This window comes from Nipponia nippon, unplaced genomic scaffold (assembly GCF_047370975.1).
Source record: "Nipponia nippon isolate SJK-2023a ecotype South Korea unplaced genomic scaffold, ASM4737097v1 scaffold_5, whole genome shotgun sequence".
Classification (NCBI taxonomy): Eukaryota; Metazoa; Chordata; class Aves; order Pelecaniformes; family Threskiornithidae; genus Nipponia; species Nipponia nippon.
In genome coordinates, this window is record NW_028262369.1 from 70792579 (window position 1) to 70814959 (window position 22381).

General features: G+C 40.2%; 1 long non-coding RNA gene across 1 annotated transcript; it reads left to right on the top strand.

Moving 5' to 3' along the window:
- The first annotated feature begins 9905 nt into the window (after window positions 1-9905).
- Window positions 9906-22381, top strand: LOC148052318 (uncharacterized). Its single transcript, XR_015699295.1, has 4 exons — window positions 9906-10562; window positions 12763-12924; window positions 13679-13812; window positions 21918-22381. It is a non-coding gene; the product is annotated as an uncharacterized LOC148052318 (long non-coding RNA).

Consider the following 22381-nt stretch of genomic DNA (forward strand, 5'->3'; position numbering starts at 1 on the left):
TGTTTTTGGGATATTTTTTTTTTTTGCCTAAAATAAAAAGTCATCACTTTGAGCTATGGACTAGTCTTGGATTTATTTTTAGTAGCAAGGGGTTTTGTGTGCTCTGACAGCCTGAAGATTTGCCTGAGGATTTACCTCAGGATAGCAGGCATTTACTTCCAATAAAATATGCACTTTTAACCCTTTTTAGAGGAAATTAATCAGGGTGGAAATCTCTGATTAATCAATACCCTTATTCCTCCAATGCATCTTCAGAATAGTCCTGAGAAACCTGCCTTTCTGCAGAAACCTTCATCTGCAGTAGGTTTGGTCGGTTCCCGAGCACTTTACAATTCCACTATTAGAGGAAGATGCCACAAGTCCTGGACTTTGGGATCGGAAGGATTCAGGATGTGTTCTCCTGGGAGTGAAGGTATGGGAACAGGACTGAGAAAAAAGACCTGGATTCCTGCTGGTAGGTTCGTACTGCTGTTCGGTAGAATGCAACTGCTGAAGCCTACCTGGGAAAGTACTTAGGCTGTTTGTTGAAATAGTCTCATATTCTGCATGTTTCTCTTCACTCAAAACAAGCTGCTTTTTTCATGAGCAGAATTTGGAGCCAGGGCTCCTTCACACTAGAAATAGTGAGCTAGATAAATTGTGTATTTTGGAGTTTCTTGCTAGCTCTCGTATTAAATTTAAGTTTAATTTGTCTAAAAGGCTTGGAGAAATTCCCCTTCTGGAAAATCATTGTCAGCTATATTTCGTTCCCAAATGAAGAGAGAGGTAGAAGATTTCCCTGAATCTTGAGGAATTGAAGGATTTCCGGTGCGTACCCCTCAAAGCAGGGCTGGCTTGTGCTTTTCCATCGGTGGAAAGGGGTGGGCCAATGCAGGTGACAGTGGCATCAAGTTCCCAAGAGTGTGCGTTTCACAGCCAGAGCCCATGGGTAAATGTACGCCGAACTCGGAAGCTACTTGGTTGAAATACATAAGAAGAATTCACAGCTGTTGAAGTCTGGAGTAGAATACAGGACTCTCTTCTGTGTTTGATGTTTTCTCACGTTTTATTCTTTTTCACCTGTTCAGTTGTCTGTGGATGTTTGCCTGTCTCCAGGTGAACAGGACTTTATTAATTATTTATTGATTCTTTATTAAATAGGCTGTGACCACGTTCTCCATTAAACTATTTCTTCACCACTAATTACAAATCTAGTATTTATGGTTTCATGCATGTAAGGATGACTTTACCATAAATACATCTGGTGTTTAAATTCTTTTCACACCGTGTATTACATATAGGTAAACTGCAAGACACATTAAGAAGCCAATGAAGATAATCTATGAAGACGAAGAGAACTGAAAGAGTAACTCTGTGTGGTGAGCAATGACGGTCCTCCAATTCTTGATTCACTGTTTTCATTGTGAACAGTTTTATGTTCCTCAGTTAAATAGCTGCTCGTTTGGTTTCTTCAGATTGTGAGAGAGACCACCAGGCAGGAGACTGGCTGGGAGAATTTCTCAGGTATCTCAGTTTTTATTTAGAGTTAGGTCTGACTGCATAGCAAATTGGTGTAGAAGTTTTAAGCCAAGGCTGCATGTGTTTCATCCTATCCCCTTGTTGTCGTCTTACCTCCCCTTGGCTCTCTGCTCAGCATTTGGAAGTTGTGTAAGATGGTCATCCCACCCAGACTTTGAAACTTTTCAGATGCTACTGTCTTAAAATATTCCTTCTGTGTACAGCATTTGCAGAAGTGCTGTTCAGCTGCCAGACATGTACTGGTTAAGTGCTGTGTAGGGTAGACTTAAAGTTAGAATAGGGTGGAGGAAGTAATTCAGGTGAAGTTCTCCCACACTTGAAACAGGCTGGATTCGTCACCACTGCATGGCACCCTTTTTCCAAGTCTTACTCCTGCCAAGCAAGCCCTATTTGCCTCCTCCTGCACTGTCTGTTTACAGAACCCTGTTTCACATACCTGAAGCCACGGCCCTGTAACTGATGCTTGTATTGACGTAGGAACATGTCTGTAATGAATAACACTTTCACATTGTGGTGACATTGCTTGCAGGAAAGAAAAAATTCAGCAGTAGATTAAAAACTAATTACTGCAAGCGAAGTAGAACACTGTTCATTAATTTCCACACTTATGAGCATGGGTATGTAACTGCTGTGTTTAAGCTGTTGATTAAGAAACTGTTTGTTACACAGTACATTGTGGATGCCTTTTCTAACTATAGATGTGTAGCTGACCAGTGTAAACACTGTTTCACTGTAAACACTCATTGCACTGTTGATGTAAATGGCTCTTAGGGAGGTTTCCCTGTTTCCTAGCAGCGGGTGCTCCACTACAAGTTTGTGAACAGTGAGCACTGCCAGAATTCATCTGGCTGCGTGTGTCAGGCAGGCAGGAGGTGAGAGCCTGTTCTGTTTGCACTTCTTCATCTTTCCAAATCTCTGAAGTTAATTACAAGTTAGGGCGGAACTTAAGCTATAACATCTTGTACTGGACAAATTAACAAAAAGGCTACATCCTGGCCTAGCCCAAATCTTTTGCGTGAGTTTTGCAAATTCAAGATTTTAATCGTGTCTTAAAAAATATTCTTCTGTATACAGAATTCACAGAAGCATTGCTCAGCTGCAAGACATGTTCAGGTGCTGTGTAGTGTAGACAAAGAGCTACAGCATAATTTGGTTTCCAATTTGCAGGTAAAATTACCTGCAATTGCTGCAGTGAATACAGTTAACATCAGCTGGGAAACTACAAACTAGGCTGAGCAGTCAGATAATTACGAGTTACTTCTCTCTTGAGATGAAGTTTTTGTTTCCATTTTCTGCTTAAATTGAGCAGTTTGTTTAAAAAAAAAAAAAAAGGAAAAGAAAAAAATAGACTGTTCTCAACCTTTTTTAAGTTGTAGATATTTAATCCCTTGTTAAAAGGTTGCTTAACAGCATGTTCCTGCAGTATGTATGGAACAATTCGCTTTCCCCACACAGAAAATGATCTTTTTGTAATGACTTTTGATGCAAGTGCTAAGCCATGTCTTCAGCCCATAATGTTGACCTTTGGGTTTCTGGGAGCTGTTTGCTAAGTTCTGACAAATTTCTTCAAATAAAACTGTAAGGGGATGTCCTTGCCCCAAGAGTAGGATGGATGGCAGCATTCTCCTGGAGGTGTGTAACAGCTGCCATCCCAAACCACCAATATCCATCCACACTGTAAGCCAAACACGTGGAGAACGGCAGGTCGCATGGTTCAGGAGTCACAATATGGGGTGATTCTGATCTTAAACTGCAACCTCCGGGCAGCATCAAATGCAGCTGTTCAAAGACCGTAGTTTCACAAATGCGTCTTCAGTTTCATTGCTTGTTTAAAGCAGTATTGCCTACCTGCCTGTTCTTTTCTTCCACAGAACCTTCCGTTGTGCCATACGTCTCTTTTTAGAGCTCCAGCCCCAGTTAAAATAGCCTTTAAAAACCCACTGCTGTGCAGTCTGAACTGACAGGATCTGAAATGCAGGAGCAGCTAGAGTCTGCATAAACTGAAAGAAATGTTCAAACTGTCCTGCAGTGTAATTCTCCATGGCCTAAGGCTTACTGGAACCCACAGAGGGTTGATGCTATTTTTCGTGCTGCAAGAAGTTAATTACAAGTTAAGGCAGAGCTTGACCAACGTCATCTTGTACTAGGCAAATTCATAGAAGGGCTACATCCTGGCCTAATCAGGATATTTTTGTGTGTTTCTTTGGCGATATCAAGATTTTAACCGTGAGATTCCCAAGTGCCCTCATTTTTGGCACACTGGATCTATATTTCTAACTGTAGTAGAAACAGTGCAGAACCTGTGCTCAATCTCACCTTTGTTGCCAAAAAAGGTCCTGTGAAACTGCAGATAGCCACCAGAACGATTCTAAAGCTTTCAAAGTGCAGTTAGAAATGAAAAGCCATGGCTTCCTCAGGGTTGGGAAATTATACCGTCATCCTATCCTCTCTTATGTCCCAAATACAGTTTTGCTGTCTCAGAGGTGTGAGTCCTGAGCATGTGATTTCTTTGAAGATAAAACAATTAAAGAGAGTCCATTGTATGCCCTGGAGTATTTTCCTGGAACTAGTATTTGCCTGGTAACTCCAGGGGTTTTATTTTTAGAAGACCACGGGATAAAAAGCAATTAGCTAGATCTAGTTCCCCCCCCTTTTTTTTTTCCTCTGTGATGCATCAGAAAACAAATCTTTTCTGCATTGAACCATACCAGCTTAATAGGCTTTCAGACAGCTCCAAAATGTCGCAAACCCGAGGTGTTAGAGACTGCTTTTCTCTTAAAGCTCATAGTAGGATCCTTTAATGCTGTTCTCCTTGGAACTTAAATGTCCACCATCATGCCAGATGATGATGTATGTTTGGAGCAGGATTTTAAGCATTCTTTATAGTGGTAAAATGAAGTTAGTCTGTTTGGAAGACCACTGTAACAAAATACTGTAAATGTTTGCCCGTTGGATAACGCTATAAACATTAAGCAGTTCATCCAGTGGTGTCTGGATTCGAAAGGAGATCCAGATCTGCAAAAAGACTGAACCATGTTGATACAGCTTCAGTCATATTCTGAACAGCTAGAAAAAAGATAAGGTGAAGTAATGTTTTTGTTAAATCTAATAAGACCTTTTTGAAGAATAAAATATTTAAATGGACCTCAGGATATTTCTGTAGGCAAACTAATAATAACTGAAGTATTTTCTTGTCTCTCAACAAACCAGAAATGCTGGCCTAACTTGAATTGATTGGTACGTGCAATGAAGTGGGACATTGAGTTGCTTCACAAGTTGAATGCAACTTAAAGTATGTTACAGATCATCTAGAATTAAGGACTTACTGAAGTAGAAACTGTTGGTGTTTCTTAACCAAAAAATATTTCATAATCCAATATAGAACAAAATCTGATTAAACCTTTTCTCCCTCCCTCCGCATGAGTTCCATAATGTCAGACTGAGTACAGCCAGTGTCAAATACTGTGTCATAAGAGTGTTTATGTTAGGTTTTTTTCTCTTCTCTTGCTGGCACATTCTCTGGCACCAGTGGAACTTAGAGTATGCAAAGTATAGAAGTTCTCTCCCTGTGCCAAGAGTGTCCCACTGCTGTCTAACGTTGTAGCGTCTAGTGCTTTCACTTGGACGTGCAAAATGTGGTTGACCTCTCAGAGAGAGAAGAATGAATTTGTGGTAATGTCTCAAGTATAGTGGGGGAGCCTAAAAGGACAGTAGGACTGGAGGTCACATGTTGGTTTATTTTTCCATTGGAAATTCAGATGTTGTTATCACTCCTGCTGATAACTTTTTAAGAAATAATGAGCTTTTGAGAAGTAATGAATTGGAGATCGACTACAAGCTTAAAATGCTGCAAAATATGAGCTCTTAGATCCAGTACAAGACACAGGCTACACTGTGGTGACTCAGTTGTTATAAATTAACACTTATTCCAGTTGTTTGGATTTTGTCTTTCCTTTGAGCAGCTTAAGGAAACAATGCCCAAGTAGACAGTATTAACTGTACCAGATATTATCCTTTTCAGATTTTTGTGTAGTGCTGGACACTACATATTTCACATTTAAAAACATGCTCTACAAGACCTACAATTATTGTAAGAATTAGAGATGGTTCTTTTTATTTTTGGCTTTGGGTGAAGATATAGATTTAAGGAATACTAGGTCTGTATTTGTTGCATGCAAGACAATCTGACCTAAATTTTAATTTTATTTTTTTTTTAGTGGATTTACTGGAAAGTCTACAAGAATTCTGTTTAATCTATTCAATCTAAGCCTATTTCTGACTCTTACCTTTTTTTACAATAACAGTCTAGAAAAAGCAACCTGGAAGAGTATTTTAAAATGTATGTTTGAAGAGTGTGCATTCAAATTACAAAATTCTGAGTCCAACAAAGTTTTGAAAAGTGTTTGAAAAGATGCAGTCCTGTTCCTGGAGAAGAGGGTGGTCCACACATAATTATCTCCTGTTTGCATTAGTCAGTAGTGGCACTGAACATGCCGAGGGTGCAGAGATGTCTGTGCCTCTGTCCCATGCGACGCCCGTGTCTCAGCTTATGTGGTGACTGAGTAGCTTCCCCGTCTGCAGCAACTGAATTTACCTCTAAATATGTTCACCTTCCTCTCAGCACGCACTTATGGTCTGAATGGCGCAAACATTGCTGTGCCTTATCGTGATTGCTTGGTAATGTAGATTTGTCCCTAATAGTAATTTTAGATCAAATCGTTTTGCTGTGAGAATCTTGCTGTTGTTTTCAGTGGAAGTAAGACCCAGTCTTTCTTACAGAAAATAGTTGTGGACCTATGATATTTTGCAGATACTTAATCCCGATATTTTCAGCACTGTAAAGATAAGCAGCCAGAGGAACTGGCTATGCTTTCTGATCGTGTAATTGACTCCTGAGATGGCTGCCTACCTTGAAGACTTAAAAATGTATCTTCACTTTGCTGGATGATCTCTCCCATGCTGAAAGAATCAAGACTTACTAAGGGATCTGGATTCCTGGAGTATTATTAGGATATATTGAGAATTGACTACTTGTCCTATTCTTTCAATTTTCTAGTTGCTAATACGTAACAGGATTTTACTTCTCTTCCTTCAGTTCTCTATTTGTCTTCACTACTGCAAAACTTAACAATGAGTAAAGTAGGACAGTGGGATGTAACGTCTTTATGTGTAAACTTATCCAGATAACTGTAGTATAACCTACTTTCAGGAAGAAAAATTAATTTCTATAAGTAATGAACTTTTCATTTGGTTGTTACTGGATTTCAGATGGCATTTCTTAAATGAGTGCATGTTCTCGTTTGAAAGTCCAGGGTCTTTAGAAATTTTGCCATGCTTTGGAGTAACTAGTTCTGCAAGTGGTGTAGAACTAGCTTGTTGGCCACTGTACAGAGGACAGAGCAAAGTTTTTGCTCTCTGTAGCTGTACTGGGACATTTTAAGCCATAGTTGGTTTGATTCATCCTAACATTGGGTGTGGCTGTAAGGCATTAGCCAGCTGTTCCTCTCTTTTGCAGAAGATTATCACGCATGTGCCTCTGACTGGGAAGCGTTTGAAAATGTACGCTAGCATCTCACGTTGTGCAACTCATGGTCTGGCAGGTTGAAACACTCCCTCCTCCTCCTGCTCCTCTTGCAGCACTTTGTGTGGAAAACGTTAATGATGTTAACATGTTTCAGGACACAACAGTTGTTTTTTTTGAACCATCTGGGTTACAGGTGAGGAAAAATTATTTATATGATACTTCTTGTTGCTGTCTACATTAACTCTAGGGTATTTATTAAGGCTGATCTCATGGAAAAGTTGCTCCATCTACCCTCTCTTCTGAAGAATAGTAAAAAATACTCAAAATACTCAAAAAGTAATTTTGAGTACAGGTGTTAAAGACATTTTTTGTTTCTTGACTTTTCTTACCTTTTTCTGGGCTTAAAAGCTGAGAATCATCAGGCTTCCTTATCTGCACATTGTTTCTTCATTGAACTTCTATCTTCTGAACTTCTGGAATAACTCCAGAAATAAAAATAGGCCCAAACTGAAAAAGCACTGCCAGAAGAGCTGAAAATTAAAGCCAGCAGGCCAGAAGAAATTCCCAAACAAATGTGTATGCATGGGGTGGGGCAGTCCCATCGTTATTTGTTAAAGAAATAACTATATAAAAGTTAGATGACAAAATATTTGCAGTAGTATTGTTTAAAGGTTACATCATTCTTGCAAAAATTGGACATTATATTTTGGAAAGTTCCTTTAAAAAGGATAACGAGAGATTTGACTCTGAGTCTCCATTGTTTGTAATATCCTCTTTCAGCTTGAAAATATTTTCCGTTCCCATCAGTTTTGTTGGTTTTTTTTTTATTTGGCAAACATGAGTATTTTTCCTGAACTTTAAGTAGGATGAAAAATCATTATTTTTGTTGGCTTGCAGACATCGTAGCTTCCCGTCTAGTAAGACTGGCAGATTTATTTTTAGAGATGTTGTACTAATATATATCTTACACAGTTATTTAGTGAAAACAAATTAGATGAGCCTACAGAAGAGGTTTAGTTTAGGACTTGCTTGCAAGATTTGAGAGTGAGCTATATGCGACAGAGAATATAGTTCTTTGTGAATATGCAGTAAGTTTTACTCCATGGTTACACAGCTATCTGCTTAGTGCTCTTGGCTGTTTCCATCTCCTAATCCAGCTCCAAAGGGAATACTTCTGACATTCCAAACTGCCGAGCAGCTTTCCGACAGCTGCCATTGAAATCAGAATAAAAACAAAACTGTTTTCTCTGCGATCCTCTCAAGTGTGGATCAGGTGAAAACAGAGCCGGTTTCTCGTGTGTGCCAACTCTACCCTACTGCTTCATCGCTGGTGTTGGGGTGGTCTCCTCTGATGTGCAGCTGTCCCCTTAAGAAGACAACCAAAGACTGAGAGTTGGAATTGCACTTCGAGAGGGGAGGAACGATAAGTCGTGGGCTTTGCAGTGCTAAGGCCTGGAGAGGTGAGCCTCTGCGTATAGAGGGAACTGCTTGGCATTTCTGGTGAGGTGGTCCAAGATACACAGCAGTCGCTCTTTACCACATGTCACGAATCCTGATTTAGGATCCTGCTCACTACACCAATTTGTCATGAATGGGTGATTTAGAACGCTTAAGGAATCACCGACAAAGGTATTAGCAAAAGTGGTTTTAATATGGTGTTGTAAAAGTGTGACTTAACAAAGTTCGATGGCAAGGTTCACTCTATTAATTACTGCATGGAAGAATCATACAAAGGAAAATTGAGTTACACTCGAGTTAGAATGATTCACAGAGAGGTCGGAGATGCAAAGAGTAAGGAAGACCCTCCCGTTAAGTCATGAGGTTCAGAGTAGACCCCCTTGCTTTCTAAACTCCTGATGGAGCTTAGGTGCGGCTAGGTCCAATCTTAGTCTGAGACTTGGGCAACGGTTTATGTCTAAGGCATTGTACATGCAAAGTTTATACACTGTTTCATTAGCATCTATTCAGCATGCAAAGTTACCAAGACAAAATCAAAGTTACCATACTACAAGGTTATGTGCGATATCGGTCGCTTACCAAAGATCTGTCGCTGGTAAAAGGTCTCTCTGCCTTGAGGAGCAACCTTGAGAGGTGTCCCAGCTCAAGGGGAGATCACTGCCATGCAGCCACGCTGCCTAGCAGGGAGACCTCAGAGAAGGCTCACTGAGGCTGCCATATTTATAGGATAAAGTGGTTGGCTTGTAGTCAAATCACATGTGATGGAAAAGGTACGCAGGAGACTCCTTGTACTCACAGCTTTCTTTGTTCCTTGATAAATGAGTCTTGGAAAAGCCACCCGCTACTCGGGTGTTAATGACATGATCGGTGTTCCAAGCTCATATGCATCGATGCTCACTGTGTCGCTCTGCTCCTTTGTGGGTTTTCAGAGAAGAGATTGAAACTAAAGGAGTTCACAGCCCGGCTACGGCTCAGGCCTTTACGTCTTCTGGAGCCTGCACCAAACCACCGCCAGCCTGGTCAAGGGGTTGAGCACATCCGTCACACCACATCACCATGGTGCTGGACCTTAACCTGTAGTATTCAGGCCTATAGAAAAACTCTCTTGGGTGCCTTTCAAGTGTTTAATAAGTTAACTTTTAACTTTCCTGTTCCTGGTGATTAAGTTAACCAGGTAAAAGATTAAGCACCCTGTAAAATTTGTGTTCTCTAAAAAAAATTTTAAAGAAAATACATGATAATAAAGCTGCTGCTCTTTTGCCTGTATGGGTATTTCCATTCATTTGGTCTGCGTTGTAACAGATACAACAGTCTGGGCACACCTTCTGCAAAGACCTCACTTGACTGTAGCTTCTTTGTCCTCTGCCTGCTTCAGCAGCTTGGCCCGCAGTAGCCTGAAGGACTTTTGTAGTATAGAGGGCCTGATGCTGCTCTCTCTTTTCTGCCTTACTAGTGTGAAAACCGCTTGCTCCATGGAGGAACTCTGTGCTCTGCATCAAGAAGTTGTAACTCTGACCTGTGTGGATATGTAGATGATCACACATGATAGCATTTCTTTCTTTGCTAATCTGCTATACTATATGAGGATGAAATTCACTCTGAAAGCAAGTTCCTTCCTATGCGGTTGGATGGGTCCAGGCATGAGGGAACTACGAGGGTTCGGGTAGGGTACCTAGTGATGTGCATGATAGGGACGAATGGACACTGCTCGGTGTACTTCTGGCATGCCTTCGTCTGCTAAGGTGACTATGTTAATTGCTGAGATATTGTGTCAAGTTTCTTGAAAGAAAATTGCTATGCATTCATGTGTCCTACCGATTCCAGCTTATGTTGTGACAGAAGCTTCTTTAATGAGGTTAACCTGAACAGCATAAGAACGAGTTAATCAGAGAGTGCTCGTGATGCAGGTTGTGTTGAAATCTCAGTGATCTACCTGCTGTACAGACAAGGAGAGCCTACATCTCCCTCGTGCTGATTTTGTATTTGGCCAACCCCAGCTGCTTCGGTGGAAATACCTCTGACTTTGTACTGACGTCGGGGAAAGGAGATTACTACTATGAAGGTATGTAACTGTTTTTTAAAATTTGGTAGATATAAATTAATGAACGTGTCATCATTTACACACATGACATAATACTACCAGGAACGCTGAAATTTAAACCTGTTGTAATGTGAAAGAAGACGATACTTATACTATTATAACTAAGGTGAAAAAGAAGAAAAATGAAAGATTGCAAGTTGAAGGAAAAGATTAGAAATTAGCAAATAGTCTTTTTTTAGGTTTGGGTTGTTTTTTTTTTTTAAGAATTCTGGGAAGCAGCTATTCCCTTCCTAATAAAACATGTACAGAATGTTTATGATTCTTCTGGACTCCAGCTTATTTTTTGTGCTTACTTATTGATATTTCTGGAAATGTCATCTTTCTTCTCTCTGCATTCTTCAGTGGGGTTGTTTAAGGAAGAATTCTGTGATGGCTAGGAAAAAAAAAATGTTTCTTAAAAAAGAAAGGACACATTGACCTATTGTTCCATCTCTCCAATTTATTGATTTGTACAGTGCAAGATGTGTAATGATAATGTTCTCTCAAGTATCTACTTGTAAAAATAGTTTCAATAATGTGTTTAGAAACGGTTACGGAAATTCTGGTTGTACTTCATAACCCTGGGACTGTTTATATTTCCTCAGGAAGATGAGGATATGCCAAAGTTTTGGTCACACTTAACAAGAAGATTCCATTTCCGAGTTACAAGGCTGTACAGCCATTTACTAATTTCATTAGATTATTTTTTTTTAATTCTATAAAAATACCCTTTTATAGATTGAATTTTAATATACAATATGGCCAAAGAGATTTAAAAGGGGAAAAAGTGAGGGAGGAGGAGGATAAATGTTTCATACTTCAGCAGAGGTTGGCAAATGAGCACAGGGAATGACCTTGAATGTGCTGAAGGCATTTCAGCTGTTTAATTCTAGATTAAATGCTCAGTCTCCTGTTCTGAAACTTTGCATCTGTAAGAAAGCCATTGTCTTAGTACAAAAGAAATTTACCTCCTATGCAACAAAATGGTATGGATGGAAGTCCACAGCTGTTCAAGGACTTTGGACACAAGCTGAGCTATTTTGCAGAAATGCGGAAAGTTTACTAAGGGAGGCAAAGAAGTCATTGAACAAATTTAAAGGTGGCTGCTATTTGTGTTGTTGTTTAACTGTCTGGTTCTACAACATGTGGATCTCGAACAATTGGCTTCCTATTTGATTCACTTAAAAAAAAAAAAGTAGATGAGATATCTCAAGCTTGAAAAACATAATCCAATCTTACAGCCATTTCTTCATAAAGCTTCATATATTCTAAAATTGGAAACCTCCATGCTGAGCATGCGGTTCTCATGTTCAGATACTTGTGCATGTGATATTTGGATAGAAGGATAATTGGAAGATTCAGGGGTGAATGAGCACAGAATCATTTACTTGCTTGGAGGAAGACAAGGGATTAAGGCTTAGCCTTTCCTTATGGTGCTTTCCAGCAGGTTTTGTAGAATTCTTCAGATTTTATTTTTCAAGTTGAAAAGAAATTCTTAAATACTTAGTTACATTTGCTCTCTTTCCTTGAAAAAGATGAGTAAACTGTGCAAGACTGCTGTTCAGGAGTGGTCATTCCAGAAGACAAACAAATCAAGGCGGCAGGTCCATACCTACCATGCTTAATTGCATGCGCAGTCATGAGAGACTGGGGAAGGTAGGTGAGCAGGAGTGACCTGGTGCTACGGCAGATACCTGATAGACTGCCAGGGAACGTGACAACAGCTTACAGCGATTGCCTTAAAGCAGGTTAACCTTCTGACAGGCGCCCCTTCAGCTTCTCAAACTCAGACTTGGTAACCCTTACTTCCCTCTGTATCTAAACCAATGAAAACTGGAAGATGCAAGAGCAAAAGGAGATCAGTCTTTGACTCTTATTATATAGTATACTACCTGCAACAGTTTCTGATTAGAAAATCTATAAATTCAAACCAACATAGAAAGCTGTAGGACTGGGACATATTCTATTGTTGTGAGGTTTTTTACGTGCTTATATAATAAGGTGATTGTGTCTATCCCAGGGACACTGACCATCTATTGGAGAAAAGTGTAGAAATACTGAGTAGTAATTACAACCTCTTCACTTCCTAAAAGTAAAGACATACTGAAGATATGCAGGTAATCTTGTACAGTAACCTGGCAGTAGACATCCAGTTTTGACTTTCATTCATTTTATTTTGCAGAATTTTAACTCTGCACTTTGCACGTAACTACAGTGTCACCCTGGAGGAGAGCGTTTCACGCAGAAAACGGAGTAAAGTTTTCCTTCACCCTTTTGCTTGCTCAGAAAAAGCACTTGAAAGAGCAACTGCTGGAGAGACAGGAGATGGAGAGACTTTTGGAAGGCAAGTATCGACATGAGGAGGAAAGTTGTTGCACAGTTCCTCTTATGGTGACTTGTTTGTGGTGATAAGCATGTTCTTCTGTTTTAATAACAAATGTAGGGAACAATAGGGTTTTGTTCTCCAGGTGTGGAGGGGATTCTTCTTGGTTTTGTTTTGTTTGCTGAGCCCACTCATGAGATACAATAGATATCAGTAGCTAAAAAATGTACTAAGATGACGTGTCTTTGCCTCCACTTAAATCATGGTGACCTTGTTGGCAACCAGTACTTCGTCTAGTGTAGACAGTACTTGTATGGATGAGTGAACATTTGCTTTTTGGAATACCCCATTTTGCTTGCAGTTGTCAGGATAGGATGCAGCTCTTTCATCCACAGCGATGCTCCTCTGTATTCCATGCATGCTTGCTCCAGAGAGTATCAGATATTGTCTCAAGGTGAGACAAGGGCCAATCTGAGGGTAAAAGAACAAAAAATGGTGAAATACACAAAAGCCCAACTGAGCAGAATGTTTGGGGGAAACATGGGAGAAGTGGACTGACTGTAACTACAGCACAGTTAAAATTAAGACTTTAGCCTTCATGTTTATCAGCATTCACACACAGGCTGCCCCTCATTGCCTTCTTACCACGTTGCAAGAACAATAATAAATGCTGAGCTAAAAGATGGTACATGAAGTTGATTTTCTTCCATTCTGTGCCCCAAAGCATAAAAATACCAGAGATGCGTGTTCCATAAATGCAACCCTGTATTTTTAGCAATAACAGGCACCTGTTTGCATGCTCGTGGCCAACAGTGCATCCGAACACTGCAAATGCCCAACTTAGGCGATGCCCGTTTTCTCTCTATCTTCTATGTCAAGAAGCAGAGCAAACCTCTGGGATCATGAGGGGTAAGTGCATGCAGTATTTATTGGAATTCCCAGCATTCTGAATATAAATAGAATTAAAATGTATGAGTCATTATTACTGTATGACACTCTTGCCAACTCTCAGTAGACAAGTGGGTGAAGGATCTGGTTTTGATAGCAAGGTGTGTGTCTAGCTACTCAGCAGTAGCACTGAACTCACCTTCAATCTGTTGACTGAAGATATCCAATAATAGCTTGAGTGTCTAACAACAGCTATTGCTTATTGTTGCCCGCGCATTTTAGCAGTAAAATCCCTCCTACAGAATTGCATGGGGCTTTGCCAAGTGTTAGCGAGTCGGGCTGAAATTTTGGATTTGGTATATCTCTGTGGATGGGCTTATATTAACATTTGGTCTGAGGTGGTTGTGTAGTGCAATCTGAATAGGAGAAGGATGTGTGGGAAAGAAATAGAGCAGGCACACAGCTTGAACTGTCTTGAGTGATGGGGAAAAGAGAGGTGTGTAGAGATCCCTTTTATCACCAGATCATCAGCACCTGCTAGCTTGTACTTTGCATACATCAGAGTTTAGGAAAGTGGTTTTCTCTTCAGGTATAAAATGGCTTTTGCTTTTGACACATGTCCCTCCAAATACCTCTGCATCACATACATGCACGTTCTCTGAATCATACCTTCAATCGAATTAACAGCGGTGCATTGAACTGAGTGAATTGGGACTATTAAAAAATAAAAGTTGAAAACCTTTGCTGGGCAGAAGAAAGGAGAATCCTTCCCTTGACATTTGTCCTTTTTCCAGCTTCACTTGCATTCTGCTCTGCCTGAAACATTAATAAGAGCCCTAGCTTATTTTCTTCCTTAGATATGGCTATAAAAAGAAGTAACCGAAAAATAAAATGTGTGGCAATTCCAAATTATTGACTATTTTTATCATGAGTACTCTGGAGGTGGCAGAACAAGCACATTGTTCAAACTGATAAGATGCATAAAAAGATCTTCAGGTTTGGACAACATTTGCAGTTAGATGTGGTGTACGTGGGGTTAGGGGAGGAATTAATTAAAAAACGAGTCACTAATGTCCATGTCAGTCTTCATGTGGAACAGTGGTGAAATGATGGGCGTCGGGAGGAAAAAATGGCTAAGGGATATGTAGGCATGCTACAAAGGAAGAATATTTTACTGTATTATTAAATCTGGTATTTTTTGCTGGTTTTCTACTTAAATGTCTTTAATTGAACTCTGGGGCTTAAGAAGGCATTCCTAGCAATGTAACTTTTCCAGGAATTTTATAAAGGGAAACTTCTCTGTTCTTTTTCTTGAGACTTATGGAAGCTTAAAAATAATCTGTGATATATATATATATATTAATAATTCCCTAAATAACAAAAAAGTTTAAAAGTTGAAAATACATGAGGGAGGGTGTGCATGTACATTTTCATGTATACAATCACGAACATTTTGAAAGAATCCTGAATGTTTAATACTTTTGAAATGCTTATTACGAACAGCAGACAGCATTTTGAAAGGCTATACAGTTGTAATGTAATTCTCAATATTAATTTCTAAGCCACTTCCCATAAATGTTCTTAACATATCTGTAAAATACTGATTTTACTATCCCAAGGTGTTTTTTGTTTGTTTGTTTTTGGTTTGGTTTGGTTTTTTTTTTTTTTTTAAGGATCAAGGGGTAAAAGTGAAGGGAGGGGAAACTTCTTTTCCATAAACTTTCCACCTTAGTAGTCTTGTTACACTGTGTGATTTATAATGAATAGCATACTTGCAGTTACATACTATTATGCCAGCATTTAGATTTGTAATTGGAAAGACATAAAATCCTTTTTGACCCGTAAAATCTTTTTTTTCAAGGATTATAAAGTTCTTCCTTCATTACAGTACATTCAGCAATAGGCCCTGCAAAGTCTAGGTAGGTTGAATATTTAACAAAGGACTTTGTTCTCTTGTATTTGTGAAAAGCATTAATGTATTTTTTCATGTAATCTCAAACCTAATCTCTCAGTGGTCAATCTGAAGTAGTGATTGCGTCAGGAGACCGTAAATGTTTTAATGTATCCTGATGTTATAGACTATGTAAGTATATATAAATACAAATATAGAGAGAGAGATTATAGATCCCTAATGTTACAGATTCAGTATTTATTTAAATAATGAGAATGCTAAAAAGAAGGACAAAAGGAAGAAGACCCTCAAACTAGAATAAACTTCTCACTGCGTATGGTACCATAAAGCCCCTATCAGTATTGCTCAGTATACCCCTACTCAGGAGTAGGTATCTGTGCAGGCCATCTGACTGGAAGAAAAAAAACCCTTCAGAAAGAAATGTTGATTCATTATTTTGTGGACAAAATAAGTTAAACTGTAACATTAAATTATATAAGCATATCAATAAGCAATATGAATTTAAAATTTTAAAATTTAATATATAAGAGCATTGTTTTGTCTCAGAGCAATCAAGCTTCCCAGCAACAAAAAGAAAAGAAACTGCAAGTCAAGTTGAACACAATTCTTTTTTTCTAGAGGTCATCGGGGTATTTCTATTGAGGAGGTCTTCTTTCAATACGGTGTTTCACTGGGCAGCAGTGCAATATAGGCAGAATCGCATTCAAAGTCTAAACCAGATTTCAACTTGACATAAGCAGATGACATTTCTGTTTGAAACAAGAGTCGAACTTAACTACTGACAAGGGCTGAGTGTATACTTGTAGATAATTTATGAAACATAACCAAGACAAAAGTCACACACACAAAAAGAGTGGTGGTTCAAGCTATTTGTGCCTTTCATCGGAAGTAATTAGCACCACAGACACGGAGGGAGGATTAGCTTCTGGAGAATGGGTGGCGGCTTAAGCTACAGGGGTGCAGACACCTGACTGTGCTTGTAGGCCACGGATGATGGTTCTTCGCGGAGCCCTGCTGATACTGTAGGAGCGATGCTAGCAACCAGGGCTGCTGCTTATCACTTGAGCATCGGCTCTGCTTCTTTTCCATTTACCCCCTGCTCTTCTAAAGGTGGGGAAAAACTAATAGCAGAGACATTTGCAGAGTAAATGTAAATGGCAAAAAGGTGCGTCAAAGGCAAATACTGCCTGTTGTAGTGGCCCTAGTGTCATAGTGCAGTCAGCAATGTATGTGGGAAGAGGAATACGGCGGCAATGCATTAGGCACCCGGAGTGTCTGCTGTATCGGGACATGTTAGCCTAAAGGTCAAAACCTGATATATTTAAAAGGAAGGAGACTTTTACCTCCTTGATCTTGATACTCCTGTGAGGAATAAGAAACTAGATACTTTCCTTGTAAAACACAGAGTAGGTGGCAAAATAAGGAGAGTAAACGGCAAGAAGGTACTAGTGCGGAGGGAAATAAAAAAGCTTATATTTCTCCCTAACTTTTTACAGTAGCAGCCCTACAAACTGCTGTGTCATAAATTATAAAAAGTAATTAGAGAAGGCCAGTAGGAAATGGTGAAAGCAATGCTCAAGCCAGCTAAGCAAAATGATTAGCTTCATATGTGTCTGCCAAGATATGAGAGACACAATTCAGACATCCCAAAACTGAAAATATTTTTCAGTTGCTGCACTATACTGCAGCATCCTGAGAAAAAGATTAGCAATAGAGATTTCTTTCATTACAACAGACTTCTCTGGTACATAGTCTAACATTATTATTCTTGAGAATGATCTGGTCAGGTAAAATTTTGTATCTCGTAATCCTCTGTTTACATCTGGCAAGCAATACTGTAGATACTACAGAGATTTCAGATGGTGCACGGGTTGTAAACTGCTCTCTTTGCGAAAATGGTGGTTTCTTTTCAACACGACACTCCGGACTTGTACATTTAAATCGCAGCAGACTAGAGACTGGTAAAACTGAAATAAGGAAACTGTAGCCTCTTCATCTTCTCATCTTTGGTGAGTTCATGCTGGATTCTGTGGCACCAGTATCTCGGGCAGCATTTTTCATACTAAACGTGTTGGTTTGATTCCTCTGTTTAAATAGATTGGATTAGAAGGGGAGAAAAACCATCCTCTCCTCCCCCTCACCATTCTGTTCCAAAGCTTAGTTACTATGAAGACAAATCTTATTTGTTTGCTTCCAGAAAAGGCTTCGCTGACATGCAGTATTTGATTTTTTGGAAACTGGTTCTGACTCAGTTTTCAGCTATATCAAGATACAAGATCTAATTATTGTCAATTACATTCAGATAGGCTGCATGTAAGCTCCTCAGTAAATCTCTATTAAGTCCATTGATTTTGATAGGCTTCGCTGTCTTAACTGACATGCTCTGGAGTAAAGCAGATTCTGGTTTCAGTTACACTGCTGCAAATCTGTGCTGTTTAGATATGGGAAACATTTTGTTTAGTGTTTTAACTGCAGGAGATAACTACTGGCCATAGTGCAGTTTTCTGAGAAGCAACAGAGACTATCCGTTGAGGGTCTCTGTATGCTGTTAAACCTAAAGGCAAAACCTTATTATTATTTAATTTATTATTCTTTTAGATGCTACGGATATATTAAGAGGACCACTTGCATGTTGATGCAAGATGGAAGAAAGATTTTTTTTGTGTAACAGCAAGAACTATACTTGATCCCTGCTCCAAGTATTAAAAACCTACTGCCAGCAAATTCCAACACCTCATCCTATGGACAAAGTCCACCAAAATAATGAAATACCAAGCCAAGATCTGCTGAAAGATAAGATCTCTCATCTGAAATTGAGAGTGGAAGAGTCAAAGATCACTGTGATCTTACAAGCACAGAAACAGATTCTGGTCCCTGATGGAACTCAGTGGAATTCGGTCAGATTTTTACTTTTTTTTTTTTAAGATCAAGAAGTGTTCCCAAATTTGTATGAACCTTCCAAGATTCAGGCTAAAGCTGATGCAAAACCTGAGAGGGAAAGGATGGGAAAGAGATGGAAATTTGTGCTTTTTAAATTAGAAAACAAATTACTGTATTTACTTTAACAGGGGACATTAGAAAACGGATGTTTGTTGTGAATCCAAACCACATCATAGCATGAACAACTCTTCCCGCTAATGCACACCCATGCCACGCCTTCCAGACTTCAGTTCAAAGTACACGCTTTCAGCAGACGCCTCCGGGTGTCCGCATCCACTGTGCGATCAGCAACATGCCTTCAGGCTTAGAATCACGCAAATGAGCGATTTCTGTCACCCAGTAGCCTTCAATGCTGCAAGTATTTTAAAAAGGGAGAGTGTAGCTTATTTGTTGTTGTCATCCTCCCGAACCCCAAACAAGCCCTATAGGACAGAAAGAATTCTCGATCTGGCTGGCGGACTATGGTAACACTTTGGTTAATGCGGGAAACTGAAGTCTGCTAAGCTATTCCACCAAATGTTAAGTATATGCAGGGATGTGTGCACAGACATGGTAATGACACCATTTAGAGTGGAGAATAATTTAAGAAAGTCCTCCTCTTTGATGCTGAACAGATTCAGAAAGCAATAATGCAATTCTAACACTAGGTACCATTTTTTGGTCTTCTCAAATGATACAAATGACTAAGACTGCCCTGTTGAAAGTAACTGGTACTTGTTAGCGGCAGGAAAAGCGATGCCGTTTTCATGTATTCATATTCTACATATCATTTCGTACTGACACTGCTTACGACCCTTAGGTTTATTGCTAATTTGGCATCCAGCTCTGCATCGGATGTTACCGCATAGTCATCTTCATTCTTTGAGCTTGTTTCAGTTTCCAGTATTTCTTCTGCATTGTCGACCACTGGCTGCTCTTTTGACCTGCCTTGTGTGCAGAAATCCATGAGCTAGCTCTGGGTGTGCATGTGCGTATAACAAACGTGAATGTTTTTCAACAACTGGGATAGAGTTAAAGGAGAGCAATTAAGTCGGTGAGCATTTCCTGAACGCTCTTCCAAGTGATCTCAACAGTCTTTCACGTGCAGTTTATAGCAGCTGTGGTCTGACTGAAGATCAGAAGAACTTCCCTACTCTAAATTTATAGACCATAGGCAATAGAAAGTGTGCTGAGGGGGACCCTTTTGGACAAGCAATCTAGATGATTGGGATGTTTTGCTATAATTGGCATATCATATTTCTCCATACAGCTTTTTGTGAATTCTGTTTTGCATTCAGAGATGGTTTCAAACACTTAAAGAAATGTCTTTGCTTAAATTATAAGCTGAAAGTCTCAGCAGCAATCACAGAGCATTTATTTCTATGTTTGTTTAGTTTCACAGACGTTTAAACTCGTACTAAGATCCCCTGTTGGCCACAGGCTACTAGTTGCCCAATGGAATAAATTGCAAAGATATGCAAATTTGACATTTTGAAGTTTTGAATATGAATATTGTAACTGCTACAGAAATTTACATTTTTGTGGTCTGAGTTATGTTTTCAGCATTCCATACAGTACATGTCTTGATTTGGACGGCTTGGTAGACTCATCCAGACTCATTTCCTAGACCAGACTCAGCCAGCTTCTCACTGGCAGCTGAAAAGCCACTCATTTCATGCAGCTTACAGGACAATTTAAATTGCTTTTCATGACAATTAATTTTAACCCCGGTTTTGCCCCTAATTTGAGATCTCTGCCAACGTGCTTACATCAGCCAAAATTGGCGATTCTAACTCAATTGGGCTTTTTTGGCATATGAATTGCAACATAAGCTACCGTAGCTTGCTGCTATCCAACAAAGTAGTCTGTGCAGCTCATTGTGTCTGTGTGCTTCTCTCACCTGCGTTGGCCAAGCAGGAGTCAGCTGTAGGGAAAGTTGAAGCTTACGCTGGCATTGGTGCTAAACCAGCCAAATAGCCATTCTGTTTGCTGGGATGTTGGACTAGAAATCAAAGGTAAGTCATAGTTCTGCCCATCAGAACGGGATCTTCAGCCTTGCTCTCTGAAAAGCTGTCTTCCTCAGCCATTTAACTATCATACAGAGGTCCAACGGGGATAGTGTGACAGACAACCTGCCACAATTACACATCCCCAAAGCACGTTTAGTAAAACTTACAGGTAAACAATAACTAATCCTACCAAATGTGAATAACTTTTTTTTTTTAAATCTGAATACTTTTTTTTTTTAACAAACGAGGAAACAAAAAGATGCAATAAAACGAATAATAGTGTTAAATTAAGCAGGTTGATAATCCATAAACTGTATTCACCCCTGGACTGGGGCGTGTGAGGGCCAGCTTGGCAGCCCCATTCTGACAGAGAGTAGAAATCCAAGCCACAGAATCACAGAATGGTTGGAGTTGGAAGGGGCCTCTGGAGATCACCTAGTCCAACCCCCCTTCTAAAGCAGGTTTACCTGGAGCAGGTTGCACAGGATCACACCCAGGCAGGTTTTGAATATCTCCAGAGAAGTAAACTCTACAGCCTCTCTGGGCAGCCTGTTCTAGTGCTCTGTCACCCTCAAAGTAAAGTTGTTTTTCCTCCTATTCAGCTGGAACTCCCTGTGTTTCAGTTTGTGCCCGTTGCCCCTTATCCTGTCGCTGGGCACCACTGAAAAGAGTCTGGCCTCATCCTCCTGACACCTGCCCTTAAGATATCTGTAAGCATTGATAAGATCCCCTCTCTGTCTCCTCTTATCCAGGCTAAACAGACCCAGCTCTCTCAGCTTTTCCTCATAAGAGAGATGCTCCAGTCTCCTAATCATCTTCGCGGCACTCTGCTGGACTCTCTCCAGTAGTTCCTTGTCTTTCTTGAACTGGGGAGCCCAGAACTGGACACAATACTCCAGATGTGGCCTCACCAGGGCCAAGTAGAAGGGGAGGATAACCTCCCTCGACTTGCTGGCCACACTCTTCCTAATGCACCCCAGGATGCCATTGGCCTTCTTGGCCACAAAGGCACATTGCTGGTTTGTGGTTAACTTGTCCACCAGGATTCCCAGGTCCTTCTCTGCAGAGCTGCTTTCCAGCAGGGCAACCCCTGACCTGTAGTGGTACCTGGGGTTATTCCTCCCTAGGTGCAGGACCCTACCCTTGCCTTTGTTGAACTTCATTAGGTTCCTCTCTGCCCAACTCTGTCCTGTCCAGGTCTCGCTAAATGGCAGCACAGCCTTCTGGTGTATCAGCCACTCCTCCCAGTTTTGTATCATCAGCAAACTTGCTGTCCCTTCATCTAGGTCAGCGATGAATAAGTTGAACAAGACTGGATCCAGTACTGACCCCTGGGGAACGCCACTAGCTACAGGCCTCCGACTAGACTCTGCGCCACCGATCACAACCCTCTGAGCGCTGCCATTCCACCAGTTTGCAGGCCATCTCACTGTCCACTCATCTAACCCGCATTTCCTGAGCTTACCTATGAGCATGTTATGGGAGACAGTGTCAACAGCCTTGCTGAAGTCAAGGTAGACAACATCTACTGCTCTCCCCTCATCTACCCAGTCAGTCTTGCCATCATAGAAGGCTATCAGATTGGTCAAAGCATGATTTCCCCTTGGTGAATCCATGTTGACTACTCCTGATAACCTTCTTTTCCCCCACATGCTTTGGCCTAGTTCAGGTTAAGTATTCAATCTGACAAAACTTTTCGCCTTTCCCACAGCAGGGGAAAAGAGCGTGTGCTGAAATTTCAGTGAGGTCA